This window comes from Ammodytes marinus (assembly GCF_949987685.1).
Source record: "Ammodytes marinus genome assembly, chromosome: 11".
NCBI classification, from domain to species: Eukaryota; Metazoa; Chordata; class Actinopteri; order Uranoscopiformes; family Ammodytidae; genus Ammodytes; species Ammodytes marinus.
In genome coordinates, this window is record NC_137215.1 from 12677924 (window position 1) to 12694331 (window position 16408).

Consider the following 16408-nt stretch of genomic DNA (forward strand, 5'->3'; position numbering starts at 1 on the left):
AGCAAATTAAAAAGGTACAGGTTCAAAATTGAGATCAATTCAATAAGTGTGGAGGTGTGTGAGGCCTGGTTATAATTGGTTGTGTCTTCACCACTTTAACACGGCAGATGGTGCTGTCCTTTTTCACAAACTCTCTTCAAAATGGAGACCACAGCTTGAAGTCCTACAGACTTTTGTTCTTTCTCAGTGCTGCCTCCCACATTCAACTGAGCTGTTATTTGCAAAATGCACCACAATTTCTAACCAGCGTGTTTTCTCTCTCTCTCTCTCTCTCTCTCTCTCTTTCTCGTTCTTTTCGGGCCTCTCTCATCCCCTTTTTTTCTTTCTTTCACTTTTCTCTTGTTGTTTCTGCTTCAAACATTCAGAGGGAACACACGCGCGACAGAAAAGTAGGTTTTATCTAGTGCCTGTGCTCGCAGTGAAACTGAATCAAAAAAGAGAACTACTTTGATCGATGAGGCATTAAAGGTGACATGATTCAGACTGAACCCACGTTTTGGAAACTAACTCTTCATAGTGAAATGTAAACTATGAGTAGGGAATAAAACGCAGAATTTATGACAACACTTTTTGAAAATGTACAACAAAAACACCCACATATATTCTCTGCGTAGCTGTTTGAAAATGTTATGAAACCCTTCTTCATTACTTTATTTTCCTTTTTAATTTCAGTTTATTTAACCTAGATTATGAATAATTATAAAAAAGCAGGACAGTCAATTTTTCACACTGAATCCGATTTAGAATAGGGACTGTTTTTAGCCCTGTTTTCATTAATTTAGGTTTAGAAAAGAATCGATTTCCAGATAATTTTATTTGTAAAAAATTATCAATATTTTGATCTTGATTACATCCACCTGTCTTTTCTGCTTCTTTCATGTTCTTCTCTCTTTTTCAACTTTAAAAACATTAGCGGCAGAGAAAGAGGAAAAGCATTTTCAGCTCTTACAACCCACTGTTCTCTCATCCTCCCAGCTTCCTTTTCACTTGTTGAAAGCTGCGTGATCGCATCAAAGCCCCAGCCACGACGGCTCCTACTTTGCTCTCTGACTAATTTTGATAGAAGCGTTGCAAAATCAAGTTTATCCATCTCCCCACTGGTATTTTTAGGTGACACAGTCATGCTGGATTATTTCATGTTTTTTTCTGTTGTACTTTGTGAAATAAGTTCGGCTGACACAATCGTCTCCAGTGACGGCTGGTAACGTCCCACAGAGACAAACCCAGGCTCTGTTGTCTGGGGAAAAATTGTCCACCTTAGTTTTGATTTGACTGGGTTTTAACTTTGTTTGTGCGAAGCTAGGAAATTGTAGTCGGAGGGCTGGTTGGTACTTTGTCACAGGCCCCTGGTAGCTCCTCAGGGTGTCCAAGTGTGAACAACAAAGTTAAACTGTTGATGTGGTTGTAGAAAAAGTTTCCCAGTAATTATTTGAGTCCAAGCTTGTAAACAAAGTGTGATTTGCTTGCTTCAGGTTTGTCTTTTTTAATAAATAAAAACGAACAGTAATAGTGAAACTCTGAATCAGAATGAGAATAACTTTGATCGATGATCCTTTAAAGGTGACATATAAACTCTGTGTGGGTGGAGTGGTGTCAAATGTTGGCAAACGTTTATTAAGTTTTTGAGCTATGATCACTTCTGAAAGTTGAATGCTTCTGAGTGATATTATTCATATATTGTTGACTAGAAAAGGCTTAGTGTGCTGAATTTATTTTAGTATCTTGAAGAATATTTATGGCACTAATTAATTTACACACTGATGTTATAATAATAGATTGTGAATGTGATGTTATTTTTCTAAGTTTGTTGGATAGTGCACTAATTTTACTAATTAAAACAATATAAATTCTACAATATGAGCATAGCCACACTCTTGAATTTTAGCGATTAAAACGACTGGTCATTTAGAAAGTGAAGTAGATACTGAAACCACAACATGACATTTATATTTATTTTTCAAGATGTATTTCGGTCTCAAAATCAGCAATTCAAACTGACACACAACCTCGAACCTGTGACTGTCTTTTGTGTTAATTGGTGTCAGACTTGTTTTCTTCTTATAAATAAATCCATAAGTCATACTGAAACCATGATGCTTTGCAGTGATAATATTACCAGAGCACCAGGGGAAATTTGCCTTGTGTGAAATGTTCGGTTCAACCCACTCAGTTTCGACTGGAAAAAAAACAAAAACGCTTTAACCTTTTCAGCAACAACAAATGCATGTTTGAAAAGAAAGAAGAAAAGAGGAAAAAAGAGTGAAATGATGATGGCTGATTATTGTTAAAGTGTCGGGGTTATTCACTGCTGTCAATGATTTCATAGTAAAAATTCTGCTGCGGGATCATACAGTCGTTTAAAAAACAAAATTTGACTCTTTTGAGCGTTTGCATATTTTTTAAATTTATATTTCACATCTCCTGTCATACCTGCCTGTTTGAAAATGACTGTCACAGAATGTCACAGTGAGTCATGCATATTCGATGTTGACAATATTTATATATTTTTTTATTGAAGAACCTTGGTTACACTTTAATTCATCTGAATGTTCTGTTGAGGGACTTTTTCTGATTTGACTATAGGTGTCCTGATTACATTTCCTTCTACTGATGACTCAAATTGAGTTTTAAAGTTTAATCACTCTGTTAAAATCCAATCATGAACATGTCTAAAGAACTTTATAATTTTTTATCTCTCATAACCTAGGTCAGTGGTTAAATGTTTCCTTCCGCATTGGGTTTGTTTTGTTGAGGGAAATAATAAAAAGTATAGGTGCCGTATTTTATATTTGACTATGCAGATAAGACATGAGTTGCTGAATTGTATCCCTCACCCCGCAATTACCCCAGTCATTGTCGCATGGGAGTTTTCTGAAAATGCTTGTGTGCAGTGTTGAGGATAGAGACACCGTATGTTCAGTCCCCCTGGTGAAAAATGTGACAACGAGTAAATATGAACATGTTTATGGTTTCAGTCAGACTGTGTTAATTGCTCACAGTCCGTGGGTGGCATCACTTTGTTGCTATCAATGACTGTTTGACTTGTTCAATGTGTGTGTGTGTGTGTGTGTGTGTGTGTGTGTGTGTGTGTGTGTGTGACAGCAACTTTTTTGTATTGATGTATTTGTATATGTGCCTGTATATAGTAAACATAATGTACTGTACTTATATTTTCATAGATTTGTGTGATTTTGTGTATGTGTTTTTTTCTTTTTCAAGCTACTTTTGGGTTTCTATAAGCTGCTGCAGTTTAGTGTGTGTGTGTGTCTGTGTGTATTTGAGTGAATATATGTATAAATTGTGTACAATTATTGTGTTTGTGCAAATGTGTATGCACTTTTCACACATATGGCTATAGCTGTATTTGTGTGTGGGTGTGTATCTATGAGTGTGTGTGAACATATTGTATGTCTTCGTGTGTATGTTATTTATGACAGTGTATGTGTTATTGTGTTTACACTTTCCCAGTTGTAGGGTGTGTGTGTGTGTGTGTGTGTGTGTGTGTGTGTGTGTGTGCGCGTGTATACAGTATATGTTTTGGTTTATTTACACATTATGCGGTCTACGGTCTATCTACTGTACACATTGTTCCAGTGTGTGTGTGTGTGTGTGTTTGTGTGTGTGTGTGTGTGTGTTTGTCTGTGTCTTAATGTCTTTGTCCAAGTACTGCAGAGTACATGTTTGTATACAGTATCTGTGCATATGTAATTAATTATCATATTTTTACTTATAATTTGTGTGCCTTTTTCAATGTGTGCATATGTTTCTGACTGTCTGTGATTATGGAAGTGTGTGTATGCATAGTTTTTATTCACATTTATTCATACATGTGTTAGTGTGTCCTGTGTCTTAGGTGTGTGTATAGGCTGGGGCGACTGTGGCTCAGTTGGTAGAGCGGGTCGGCCGATGATCAAAGGGTTAGAGGTTCGATCCCCGCCCTGCCACCTGTGTCACAGTTGTTGTGTCCTTGGGCAAGACACTTCACCCACCTTGCCTCGTGTGAATGTCGATAGTTAGTCTGCTATCGGTGTATGAATGTGTGTGTGTGAATGGTAACGTGGGAAAGGAAAAACAGGTCTCCCTTGCAAAAGAGTCTTCGGTCTCAATGGGATATACCTGTATAAATAAATGTTAAAGGAAGGCTGTGTGTGTTTTGTGTGTTAGGTTAAAATAATGTGTGTACACATATCTACAATATTTTCACAGATATAGTGTGTGTGTGTGTGTGTGTGTGTGTGTATATAATTAACAGCAGCAGTATATATTTTGGGTATGCGTGTGTGCTGCAGCTGCAGTTGTGTGTGTGTTTGTACATACAGTATGTATGTGAATATATTGTATTGTGTGTAACATTGTATGTAATTATATTTTTAAGTGTTTGTCCTAATGTGTATGCACTTTTCACAGATATGTCTACAACTACTGTATTTGTGTGTGGGTGTGTATCTATTAATGTGAGTGAACATATTGTATACTTGTGTGTGTTATTTCTGACAGTGTATGTATAATTGTGTTTACACTCACCAGGTGTGTGTGTGTGTGTGTGTGTGTGTGTGTGTGTGTGTGTGTGTGTACACACTACATACAGTATATGTTTGGAATGATTTATCTACACAGTATGTGGTCAGCTCAGTGTTTATATGTAATGTACACATTGTTCCAGTATGTGTGTGTGTGTGTGTGTGTGTGTGTGTGTGTCTTTTCACTTGTGTAAAGAGTCTTTATGTCTTTGTCTAAGTACTGAAGAGTACAAGTGTGTATACAGTATGTGTGAATATTTAATAATAATTATTAATAATAATACGTTTATGTATGTGTTTTTCAACGTGTGCATTTCATTGTGACTGTGTGTGTGGTTCTTTAGGTGTGTTTACATAAATTGTCCACATTTATTTTTTACTTTTCACAGATTTGTCTACAACTACTATATTTGCGTGTGGGTGTGTATCTATGAACGTGTGTTAACATATTGTATGTCTACTTGTGTGTATTATTTCTGACAGTATATGTATTATTGTGTTTACATACTGCAGGTGTGTGTGTGTGTGTGTGTGTGTGTGTCTCTCTCTCTCTCTCTCTCTCTCTCTCTCTCTCTCTCTCTCTCTCTCTCTCTCTCTGTGTTTGTGTGTGTGTACATACAGTATATGTTTGGATTTAGCTACACAGTATGTGGTCAGCTCAGTGTTTACATGTACTGTAGTGTGTGTGTGTGTGTGTGTGTGTGTGTGTGTGTGTGTGTCCTTTCACTTGTGAAAATAGTCTTTATGTCTTTGTCTAAGTACTGACGAGTACATGTGTGTATACAGTGTGTGTGAATATATAATCAACATTATTATTAATAATAATAATAATAATAATAATAATTTTATGTATGTGTTTCTCAATGTGTGCATTTCTTTTTTTGTGTGTGTGGTTCTTGAAGTGTGTTTATATATAGTAATTGTCCAAACAAGTAAAGTATGTGTGGTTTAGTACATTTATATGTTGTGTGTCTGTGTGTGTGCATGTGCATATGTGTGTGTGTGCATATATGTAGGCATTTTTATTAATATTATATTGTCCATTCACAGATGCTTAAGTGTTTTTTTCTGGCTGCGCACATGGTTCTTAAAGTGTATGTTGTTTTATCTGCAGATACAGACATGGCATATTGAAAGAAATAGCTGCATAAATGAGTGAAGAAACATACTCATTAAATCACTGGGTTTAAAAAAAGTCAGTTTGCAAAAATACCAAATGAATACATTACACATACCAATAATATGTTATGACTGTGGCTTATAGGGCAATTAATACCGTTTTATTTTCTTCAAAAATTGTCATGTCATGTGTGAATTATAAACAGCAGTTGTACATATAATCTACATTTTTATAACAATATATCTTGTCTAATATCATGAGAAAGTGTGTGTGTGTGTGTGTGTGTGTCTGTGTGTGTGTGTGTGTGTGTGTGTGTGTGTGTGTGTCTGTGTACAGCACTGTGTATGTATTTTATTTGCATGCACATAAACGTGAGAAAAAGCTTGTTCCCTCTTCTTGCTGCTCATGTTCCGTCCCGGCTGACATTTACACATTCAAATCAGAGACTGTTTATCGTTGTTTGAGGCACATGACAAGATTTCATGCGCGGTTCAAGATAGTCACTGCAGACAGTTACTGCAGCACATAGGGACACAGTTTTGATAGAGTGAGACTTGACACAGATGTGATGCTTTTGTTGACGTCAAGTAAAAGCCTCACATCTCCCAGAAGTCAACTTTTCAGGAACCAAGATGCACAGCCTTGTTTTTAGCTCCACCACCATGTTGTCGACTTTATGATAAAAATGTCCTTCATGCTCATTGACAGTTTGTTAATGTTAATGTTTGCATGTTTTCTATAGGCCCTCAGTAACATCAAACCTTTCCCGTGGTTTTCTATATCTTGTCACTTTCATTAAATCTATAGTTTCTGGCAAGGCAGCGGTTACCACTTCAATATTTTGGCACATACTGGGTTTTTTAATGAGGTCACAAAACAAGATTTATAATAACATGTTTGCGTTCTCTTAAACTTTGTTTTGTTTTCTCTAGATTTTAAATTTGCCTTTGTGTGAGTTTTAATGTTTTTTTTCTCTATTCTTTACTCTGTTGCACTTTTTCTTGAACAATGAAAAATGCATTACAAATATAAGGTATTATTATTATTATTATTTATCAATAGTATTACCTGTTTTTCAGAAATAAATATTCTTTAAATTCATACTGAAGCTGGTTTGCTTTGGCTTATTATGCCCACCTATCTCCAAAACTGGGACTTACTATTATTACTACTATTAATAATACTATATTTGACTTATCTTTTTCCTGAAGTAATGTGTTGTGTCAAATCTATCTGAAGTATCAGGAACAGGAAATGCATGTTAATTGGAAAGAGACTTACTACAAACGGTTTGTCTGTATGTAATTATTATAAATGAAATTAATCTATTTTTAGACCATGCTCGCGTCAGGAAGATTTAGACCAACATGTTTACTTTTGCTTCAGTAACAATTTAGTACATTGTAAATATAATACAACATGTCAGCACATTTTGTCAAACTACTATATCATTATAAGTATATCATTGTTATGCTTTGACGCTTTTCAAATTAAACGTGTTTGTTTAGGATTTAATAGGTTTATATTTATAGGCTACATGATCCTTTTGTTGTGTTATATTAAAAACATAAATACGGACATAAATCATACAGCAGTAAAGCAACTGTGCCTTAAAAGTCAAATCTAGAATACACCAGACCAGTACTACCATCAACAGCAACTTAATATCCCTTTCAGCCTAATCATCTGTATTTACAGAGCTCTTCGCAAGTTACACAAGTTTTTACTCACACACGGACAGTGCATGTTTGATCATAGTTGACATAGATGGTTGGAGGGTTGTTGACATACACAAGGGTGTGAAGTAGGACTGACGACAGCAGGTCACCAAGTTAACAATCAGCATCCTGCTAAAGACTAAGCTGTGGCACCTTGTAACCATAGCAACCACGAAAACACATCATAAAGCACATTGTTTTATCTAAATTTTACAAGAATAAGACATTAAAAATCGTAGGTTTCTTGGCTCCTCGTCATTACAGCAATAATAATTATAGTAAAAACCAACAATATAAGTCATTAATAATAAAACAATATACATTGGAATAATACAAATAACAATAGCAATGAGAGTACATATGTGCTTATAGCATGTGCAAATGAGGCTGAGCATGTAAGGTGCTTTGTGCGTAATTGGGAAAGTGATAAAATGTGGGTGCTGCTGTTAATGTGTAGTTGTGTACATGTGGCTACTTAAATATGCGTGCGTGTGTGTGTGTGTGTGTGTGTGTGTGTGTGTGTGTGTGTGTGTGTGTGTGTGTGTGTGTGTGTGTGTGTGTGTGTGTGTGTGTGTGTGTGTGTGTGTGTGTGTGTGTGTGTGTGTGTGTGTGTGTGTGTGTGTGTGTGTGTGTGTGTGTGTGTGTGTGTGTGTGTGTGTGTGTGTGTGTGTGTGTGTGTGTGTGTGTGTGTGTGTCACAGACAGGGAATACTTTGTTAGTGTCCTTTGTTTATGAGCCTGGTCGCCTGATGGTAAAAGCCGTCTGCTCGTCGGGGCCAACAAGGAGGAGATACTGAAACCAGTGGCACTAAATTAAAGCTAAAGTTAGCCTAGTGAATATGAGTGGGCGATGAAGACAAATAGATACTGTAGTATTTTGTTTTATTATTTGATTTTCTCTGTTCAGGCGATGTTACTGTGTGTTATGATGATGATAACGTTGGCAGCATACCGAGGTGCAAACCAAGACATTAACAGTACAAAGAAAAGGGTCTTTGCTCTGAGTCGTATGTGATTTTATGCCAGAGGTTCCGAGGAATATTAGTCACATCACATCTTAGACTGAATCACAGTGTCTTATTGTTTTCATTCTGTTGTTGGTTTTAAATCACTCTACTATCGTTGAAACTGTCAGTGACCTGTATAGGAACCTCAGCTCTTTGTAAACATGCCACGGCAGGCCATGTACTGAGCATTGAAACATTTTGACTGGATTTTCCCTATGCTCCGGCGTCTCAGCGACTCACTGATATTAAACCTCTCACTTCCTTTTTGACGCCACTTTGTTTACCAGCCAACATGCTATTTTTTACTGGAGGCCTCTCTGCTCGCTCACGGCCTCGGCTTACTGTTGAAAGGGATGTGTCCTCTTCAGCATGTGTCTCGTTTGGAACAACACACTCTTTTCATTGCAACAGCGTACCGTGTTTTGTGTAGGATACAATGGGTAGAAGTTGACAAGGTGTGATAATGTATCAACATGATGTCTCTCTCCGGATTTGAAGAATCTTGACTTTACCCAATTCCTTGTCCCAAATGTGTGGGACTACTTGGATGATTTACCTTACCTTGAACTATGCCAGCAGTTTTCCCCTTCTGCTATCTTTTATGATAAGCTTAGCTAATTATCTAGCTTTATATGTAGCTGAGTCATGCTACCTTCTGAAGAAGGTAGCCTACATAGGGAACATTAACACTTTTGAATTTTAGCAAACAGAAGCTTATTTAGCTGTAGAATTTTTCTTCTAAAGGCTGCTGTGTTGTTGTTGTATCAGACTGCACTATATCATACAGTGTAACATGATGCCTGATAATGCCTCAGAGTTAGAATAACAATAGGTGTGCAGCTCTCGGGTTTCACATGCAGAGTCATGTTAAATCAGATTCCTTACCACCTTTTGACAAAGTGAGTGTTTATGTGTCACGTAAAAAAACGGTTATTTTAAGGACTTTTAGCTCCACAGATTGTAATCACAATTTAAAGCTATAGTGTGTAACTTCTTCATATACATTAATGTTGGTTCCATTCAAGCCGTGGCTAAACAAGATGACACAACGTTGATCAGCTCCACAAATCTCTCTCTGTATTTATCAGTATCAATGGCAGCATTTATTAGCTGGTGTCAACCCCTGACACTGCCGCAGGAGCTAGACAAATCCCAAGAAGTGCCCAAGAAAAGTTTCAGCTGTCGATTCTACTGTATAATTGTAATTAGTCAGAATTCCGACAGAAGTTACACACTATAGCTTTAATACATTATTGAAAAGACTAATTATATATTTGTTTTTATTTGACTAATTCTTTAGTAATCCCACTAATGCTTTGTCAATTTGACACCATGGGGGCTAAGCTTTCTTACTGTTTTACCGTTTGAAGAACACATGTATTCAAGATCGATTTCAGTTTGGCATTGCATTGTTTGAACAATCCTCCTGGTAGCATCTCTTAAAAATAAAACATGTGTATATATATATATATATATATATATATATATATATATATATATATATATATATACACGTTTGGGTTACGTTTGGGTGCAACAAGTAATTTATCTGTAATCTGTATGTGTTTTTGTGCTTTTAGAGATTTTACAAGACGGCACTTATAGTTCATCTCTGAAACCCTGCTCTCTGTTTTGAAGCATTTGTCACTTTTCAGGTGAACAATAGTCTGGAAGTGAACAATAGTCTGCTCATCCTTTCTCTTCTCCCATCATCATGAATCACCCTGACTAACCCATCAGCGCTGTTTAAACACACCTTTCTATTTGAGCTATACGTTTGTTTAGCTATCTTTGTAGTTATTCTGTCAACATGGGGTACATTCAGGATAAGAACTCAGGTTTAGGCTAAAGGTTAATCAAGGTTTTCTTTTTAAATTACAGCTCAGTTTCAGGTTATTGAAATGTGTTGTGCCGTGTGTGCTGATGCAGACAGTGACCCTCAGGCAAAATGGTTGTTTCATCACCTGACTGTCTGTTCAAAACAGCGTGGGAAGACGAAACAGAGAGAGAGAGAGAGAGAGAGAGAGAGAGAGAGAGAGAGAGAGAGAGAGAGAGAGAGAGAGAGAGGAAGCATGTGACAGAAAAGAAAGAAAAGAACAAGAAGACTTGAAATTCAAGACTGTTTTGATCCCTACAGAAACTTAGATTTACCAGGTACACAATGTATAGAGAGATCTCAAGACAAAGATGGGGAGATCAAAACAACTCACAGGTGTGATTTATTTATCCACACATTATCTGCTGTTATATAAAACTGTGAGAAAAATTAATATTCACTTTATGGGGATTCAGTAACAAAAATAATGGATGAATATGAAAAAAGTAGGATTTGTGAAAAATGCAAAATATATTACAGTGATAAAAAACCAAGGAAGAGGGGAAAGGATGACGACCCAAGTGACACAAGCTTTATTTATCATTTTAATGCACTTGAGCACCGCTGCATCAGTGATTCGACAGCAACATTTTTATTATGTATCTTTGAGGGAAGATTGTCAGGACAGAAGTGCAAAACTTGACATGCATGCTGGAGACTAAATACATATCCTTTAAAAATTAAAGATATGTAAGAGATGAGACACACACACACACACACACACACACACACACACACACACACACACACACACACACACACACACACACACACACACACACACACACACACACAGAAATGGGATTCAGGTTTAGTCAAAATGCTGCCCACACAGAGGCATCTTTACATGTGTTTCATGTGTGTGGGATGACTTTTCAGACATTGTCTCATTTGTAAACCAACAATAACGCATTCTCACGATGTTCAGTGAGCTCTCTAAAATATCACATGCAATACAAAGATTAAAAAATCAATCTCAAACCAGGGTTTCCATGACCTTGAAACCTGTATTTCTAATCTTGGATTAGAAGTGTATTTGACAATTTACACATTTTTTTATTATTATAAAAGTTGTATTCCACGCCATAAGGATATTTGTGCTTAGGGCACATTTTTCAGTCCATTTGGTTGGTAGGAAATCTGTGCAGCCTGTTTACAGTGCAGCTCATTCAGGTTCAGATGTATTTCTTTTTCCAGGGATGTTATGTTACAGGATTTGTTAATAGATAGCTTGCACAATTGTAATATTCATTGATCCAGCAATTTTTTCTGTTATCAAAATAACAAACCGTTGTATGGTTTTGATAAACTTGACCTATATCATCAATATCACTAGATATATACTGATGTTGTAAAAAACCTTGAAGCGTATTTGTCATGTGTGTTTCATTTGATTATGAAACAAGATGTAGTCATCCAGCATCTTTCAGTGGTTGATGCGTAATAGACGATTAGTTCAAGCGGTGAAGGCATTTTGGTATCTCAAATCGGAAAAATTGTGGAAAAAGGGTCAACTCATTGCTCTATGAAAAGTGTTTTAATTTTTTCGACTGGAGACACAGTTTAGAAAGAGCTGCACGAATGCACACTAGTCTTTATGCGTGGAAACAGTTTTTTCTCAATTGGAGCGTGCCGTGTGTGTGTGTGTGTGTGTGTGTGTGTGTGTGTGTGTGTGTGTGTGTGTGTGTGTTCTCCAAACAAGCTGTGCACCAATCATACAGGGATGTTTATGAGTCAGCTGAGAGACGTGTGATATCATATTGTGACAAAGAAATTAACAACATCATATAGAGAATTGGGGCAACATTTTATTTGAAGCCGTAAACTGGTCAAGTGGATGTCAGACAAGTTCAAGACTTCAAATAAAATGTTGCGGTCTGTATGATAATGTTGTAGAAATGTTAATGGTGTGACTCAAACCATGCAGTTCTTCTGGTACAAGAATAGCACATAGATCAAACAATGTTTTTGTTTGAGAGTGTGTCACAATGCAGTGGATGCTTTACCATTTTCTGTTGCTCCATATCCACGATTAAACTGCTGTGTGTCATCATCTATTTATGGATAATAAAGATTCATATAAGTTGGGTTCATTTGAACTCTTTATGGAGAATTGTAACCTTAAAACTTTGATAACACAGGACTTTGCTTTGACACAAAATAGTTTGTGTCTGCCAGAACTTTAAATGTTCCGTCTCATTGATTTAAACCTGCAACACCAAGGAAACACAATAAACTCCATTAAACTAGCTGCATCATTGAAAAAAAGAGCAGATCTCCTTACATTAATTTTAATTTACATCTCTATGAGACAGTTTAACTCATATTCAGCCAATGAGACCATTTCTCATACAAGTAAGACAATATACTTCAGTGGGGTAAGATACCGTAAATACTTGTGGAAAGTGTCATATTAAAACAAGAGGCAAATGGGTACACATTTAAAAAATATATACTGTATCAGAAACTGTTTAACATGTCAATACATGAAAAGATTTATGTTCTTGTTTATTCTTTTCTTAATTTTGAAATGGGGATACTTTGTTTTTTTTGCAGGGCTAAGGTGCAGGATTCACTACAGGACTATCAGGCTGGTCTTCAACACATACCTCAGCAGAGTTCATCCGGTAGGAGTTCACAAATACTGTATGTAAAGCACTGTACTTGCAAAGCTTGTAAAGTTTATTCAAAAAACTGTCCAGCGTTACTTTGTACAATATTACTGTAGTACTATAATTATTCTGCTGTGAAGTTCAGTTTTGTGCCACAGCATATCAAATAAAACACCAATGAAATGAACCGATTCAGGGTTAAAATGGAGCTTAATCCGTACAGTTACTGCCCAGCTTTAGGCTTTACTGTGATACTCTGATGACCGCCTGAGGATCAGCTTTGTAGTGTGAGATCCAAGCATGTTAAAAATGCACTAATTTATATAAGAATAACGTAGTTTTTGCAGAAATAACTTATCTTGTGGAGTGAAGTATACCGTACGGATGAGGGGAAATCTTGCACAGTATGTAGTGCATGTAGTGGTTAATTTTTACTTTAATTAGCCTATACTTTAAAGATACTACATTTAGAATATATTATCGCCTTTTTCTGAGGCACACATTTTTCTTTTGTACACAAATGGCATTTTTCTTTATATGATTTAAATGTTTTGTTTTTCAATCCAACTATCAAATCCTCCAAACTGCAGCTTCTCATGAACAGCTAACAAACTCAAATCTAACGGCCCCTCCTCCTCTCCTCCCCATCAGCTATGCTCTCTCGTCCTCCTTTTACATTTCATCCCTTTAGTTGACTCTCTTAATGCTAGTTGACTGACAGTGAGTGCATCTACAGCAGCTCAGATTAATTAGCTAAAGTGGATTCCATCCATTCATCACAACGTCCCAATGATCAATGTTGCAAGTGTCATGGCGTCAGAGCAGAGGGGGTAAATGTGCACGTCCACACTAGGCTCTCATACGTTAACGTGTGAGTGTGTGCGTGTGTGTATGTGTGTGTGTGTTTGTGTGTGCGTGTGTGTGTGTGAATATGTAAATGTGTGTTTGGTGCTGTAGACATCACAGTGAGAGAGAGACTGCCTGGCAACAGCAGAGATACCCAGAGCCAAGAACTATAAAGCAGCGAATATATCAGCCGCTGACGAAGCAGAAAAAAAAACTAAAGATGAGAGTGATTTTACTTAATATTATCTATATTGTGAGTGACATCATACGTAAAGTGGGGCCTATTTGTAGAATCAAGTGAACAAAATGTGGTTGCAGTAGCAGTTGTATAAACCTCCCAGTGATTGTATGGCTGATTATTGCTTCAGCTTATATATTTTTTATATACGGTCTATGGACATAACATGTTCACACCTGCCTGTTTGTGTGTGTGTGTGTGTGTGTGTGTGTGTGTGTGTGTGTGTGTGTGTGTGTGTGTGTGTGTGTGTGTGTGATCCACAGCGTCCCATGTTCTGCTGTCTATTTGTTGGAACACTTCCAAGGAAAACATGTCAAATTTAAGAGGATTACTGGTACATTTTAATTTCACGTACATGTAGGTCTCACACAGACTCTTGGCACTCACTGTGTCGCTGCAGGCATGTAAACAAAGCCTCTGACTGCGATACCTTATCTCCTCCAGATGAAAACCTTATAACTCCAAAATGTTGACTCTTCAGAATATATGAATGAATCTCTTGGCTACCGTTTTTGAGTTTAAGTAATGTCCTTAAAAAAAAGGTGTTTTTCAAGCCAGTTACTCACAGCATTTTATCAACCAGCAGAAGGGGATTTCATATGGTTGAGTCGCACAGAAAACAAATGAGTGATATTTCAAATACTCATACATTAACCAAAGTGTAATCCAGAATTTCTGCAGTGATTTTATAATGAAAATTATAAATTAGAATAAAAATAAATATATTCTTTGCATGATACATTTTTTAAATCTTTAAAATCTTAAATGCTTCTAGCAGCTGTAGGAAATATGATTCTTCTCAGTGCTGTGACTTTTATTCTTTAAATTTAACAAAGGAAAATTGAATGCAGACCTGTGCAGCTTTTGTCTTGACAGTGACATCATTTAATATAACTGACTTATGTGGAAACTGAGAGTGCAACATGTTTCAAGTTCTCTTCCCTGGGCCCTGCCCTGACAAAAACACTTGGTCAAACACATACACACGTACTGACACACACACACACACACACACACACACACACACACACACACACACACACACACACACACACACACACACACACACACACACACACACACACACACACACACACACACACACACACACACACACACCATAGCACAGCACAAAAGCCAAAGATGTACATTTTCACTCTTAATAGTCTAAAAGAGCCTGTACTGCTTTACTCGTTTTGACAGCTGTGTGTGTGTGTGTGTGTGTGTGTGTGTGTGTGTGTGTGTGTGTGTGTGTGTGTGCGCGCCAGAATTTGTGGTCCACGTCCCACCTCCCTCGTTTGTGGTCTCGAGCTTGGCCATTTTATCTCCACGTCCATCACTCCAGTCAGCAAATGAGCTCGGTCTCCCGTGAAATGTAACAGAGAGCAGACTAAATGAGGCTTCAGTGGAGAGTAAATCACTCACTCTGACTCTAAAGTAATTAGTTTTAGTCCTGCTGACTATGTCCACCTCAAAGGATAGGTCCACAATAATTCACGTGTATATCAATAAAATACTGTACAAAGGGCCTTTAGAAGGTAAAGTTACTAATAACATAAACGTCGGCCCTGGTCTCTTCAAGTATCCCTGCATGTTTCAGTGCAACCCTGAGTCTACTATAATTCCTACCTCTGTTTTTCCTACTCTGTGAAAATGTCTTCCATAAAAAAACAAGAAGTTGTAAAATGGCATGATGACGTGTTGAAATGATGTAAAGATGTTAAAAAACAGCCCCCAATATTTCATAATAAGTTCCATCTTCCCCAACTCTTTCCGCGTTTAAAGTGTTAGAATGAATATCAAAAGACGGGAAACATATTTGTGGACAGCAGGGATTGCACTACTTTGTTTCCATTTGTGGCAGGTATGAGAACATGCACTTAAAAACGCAGATTTGGAATTAAATGTCACTTCAAGTCCACAGGGGATAAGTTATGTGACAATTACAGTACACAGGCATGCCGACTCAAACAGACTTTTTAATGTGAGTGTAGTGTATTTTGTTATGACACATTCTAAGATTACTGTAGTGTATTATGTTATTATACATTTTATATTAAGGTCTACTGCTACAGAGTAGGACAGCGACAATGCCTCATCAGGCAGGGGGCAAAGTCAGGGATGTCAGCTGCTTGAGTGAGGAAACCCTCAAGGCTGACCTGTAGATCATTCAAATTTCACACAAAGGTGACTGTCTTGTGAGTTAATCAAAGACAGTCTGGCTAAGAGTTAACAGTAGTTTATTGACCCTGGCCATCAGCATCATCATCATCAGCATTGTCTTAAAAGTTGCTGAATCAGACTTCTTGGCCAACGTGACATATCGCCTCTAGGTGATGACTAGACTCAGGATGTCCTCTGGGGGCCAGAGGGCAACCTAGATGTCCCCTGACTTATTAGGGTGGAGCTAGTTAGGGTACACCAATTAGGTGTTAGGAGGAACAGGGCGTACTGTCCTGAAGAACCAATCAG

The 16408-nt window shown here is 37.2% G+C and overlaps 1 long non-coding RNA gene across 1 annotated transcript in view; it reads left to right on the forward strand.

The window, feature by feature from the left end:
• The window catches only part of LOC307258047, a 63960-nt gene extending 51093 nt beyond the window's left edge, over positions 1–12867 (forward strand). Inside the window, exon 3 of the long non-coding RNA XR_013845115.1 lies at positions 12797–12867. This is a non-coding gene — a long non-coding RNA (uncharacterized lncRNA). The remainder of the gene's footprint in view (positions 1–12796) is intronic.
• The last annotated feature ends 3541 nt before the right edge of the window (positions 12868–16408 follow it).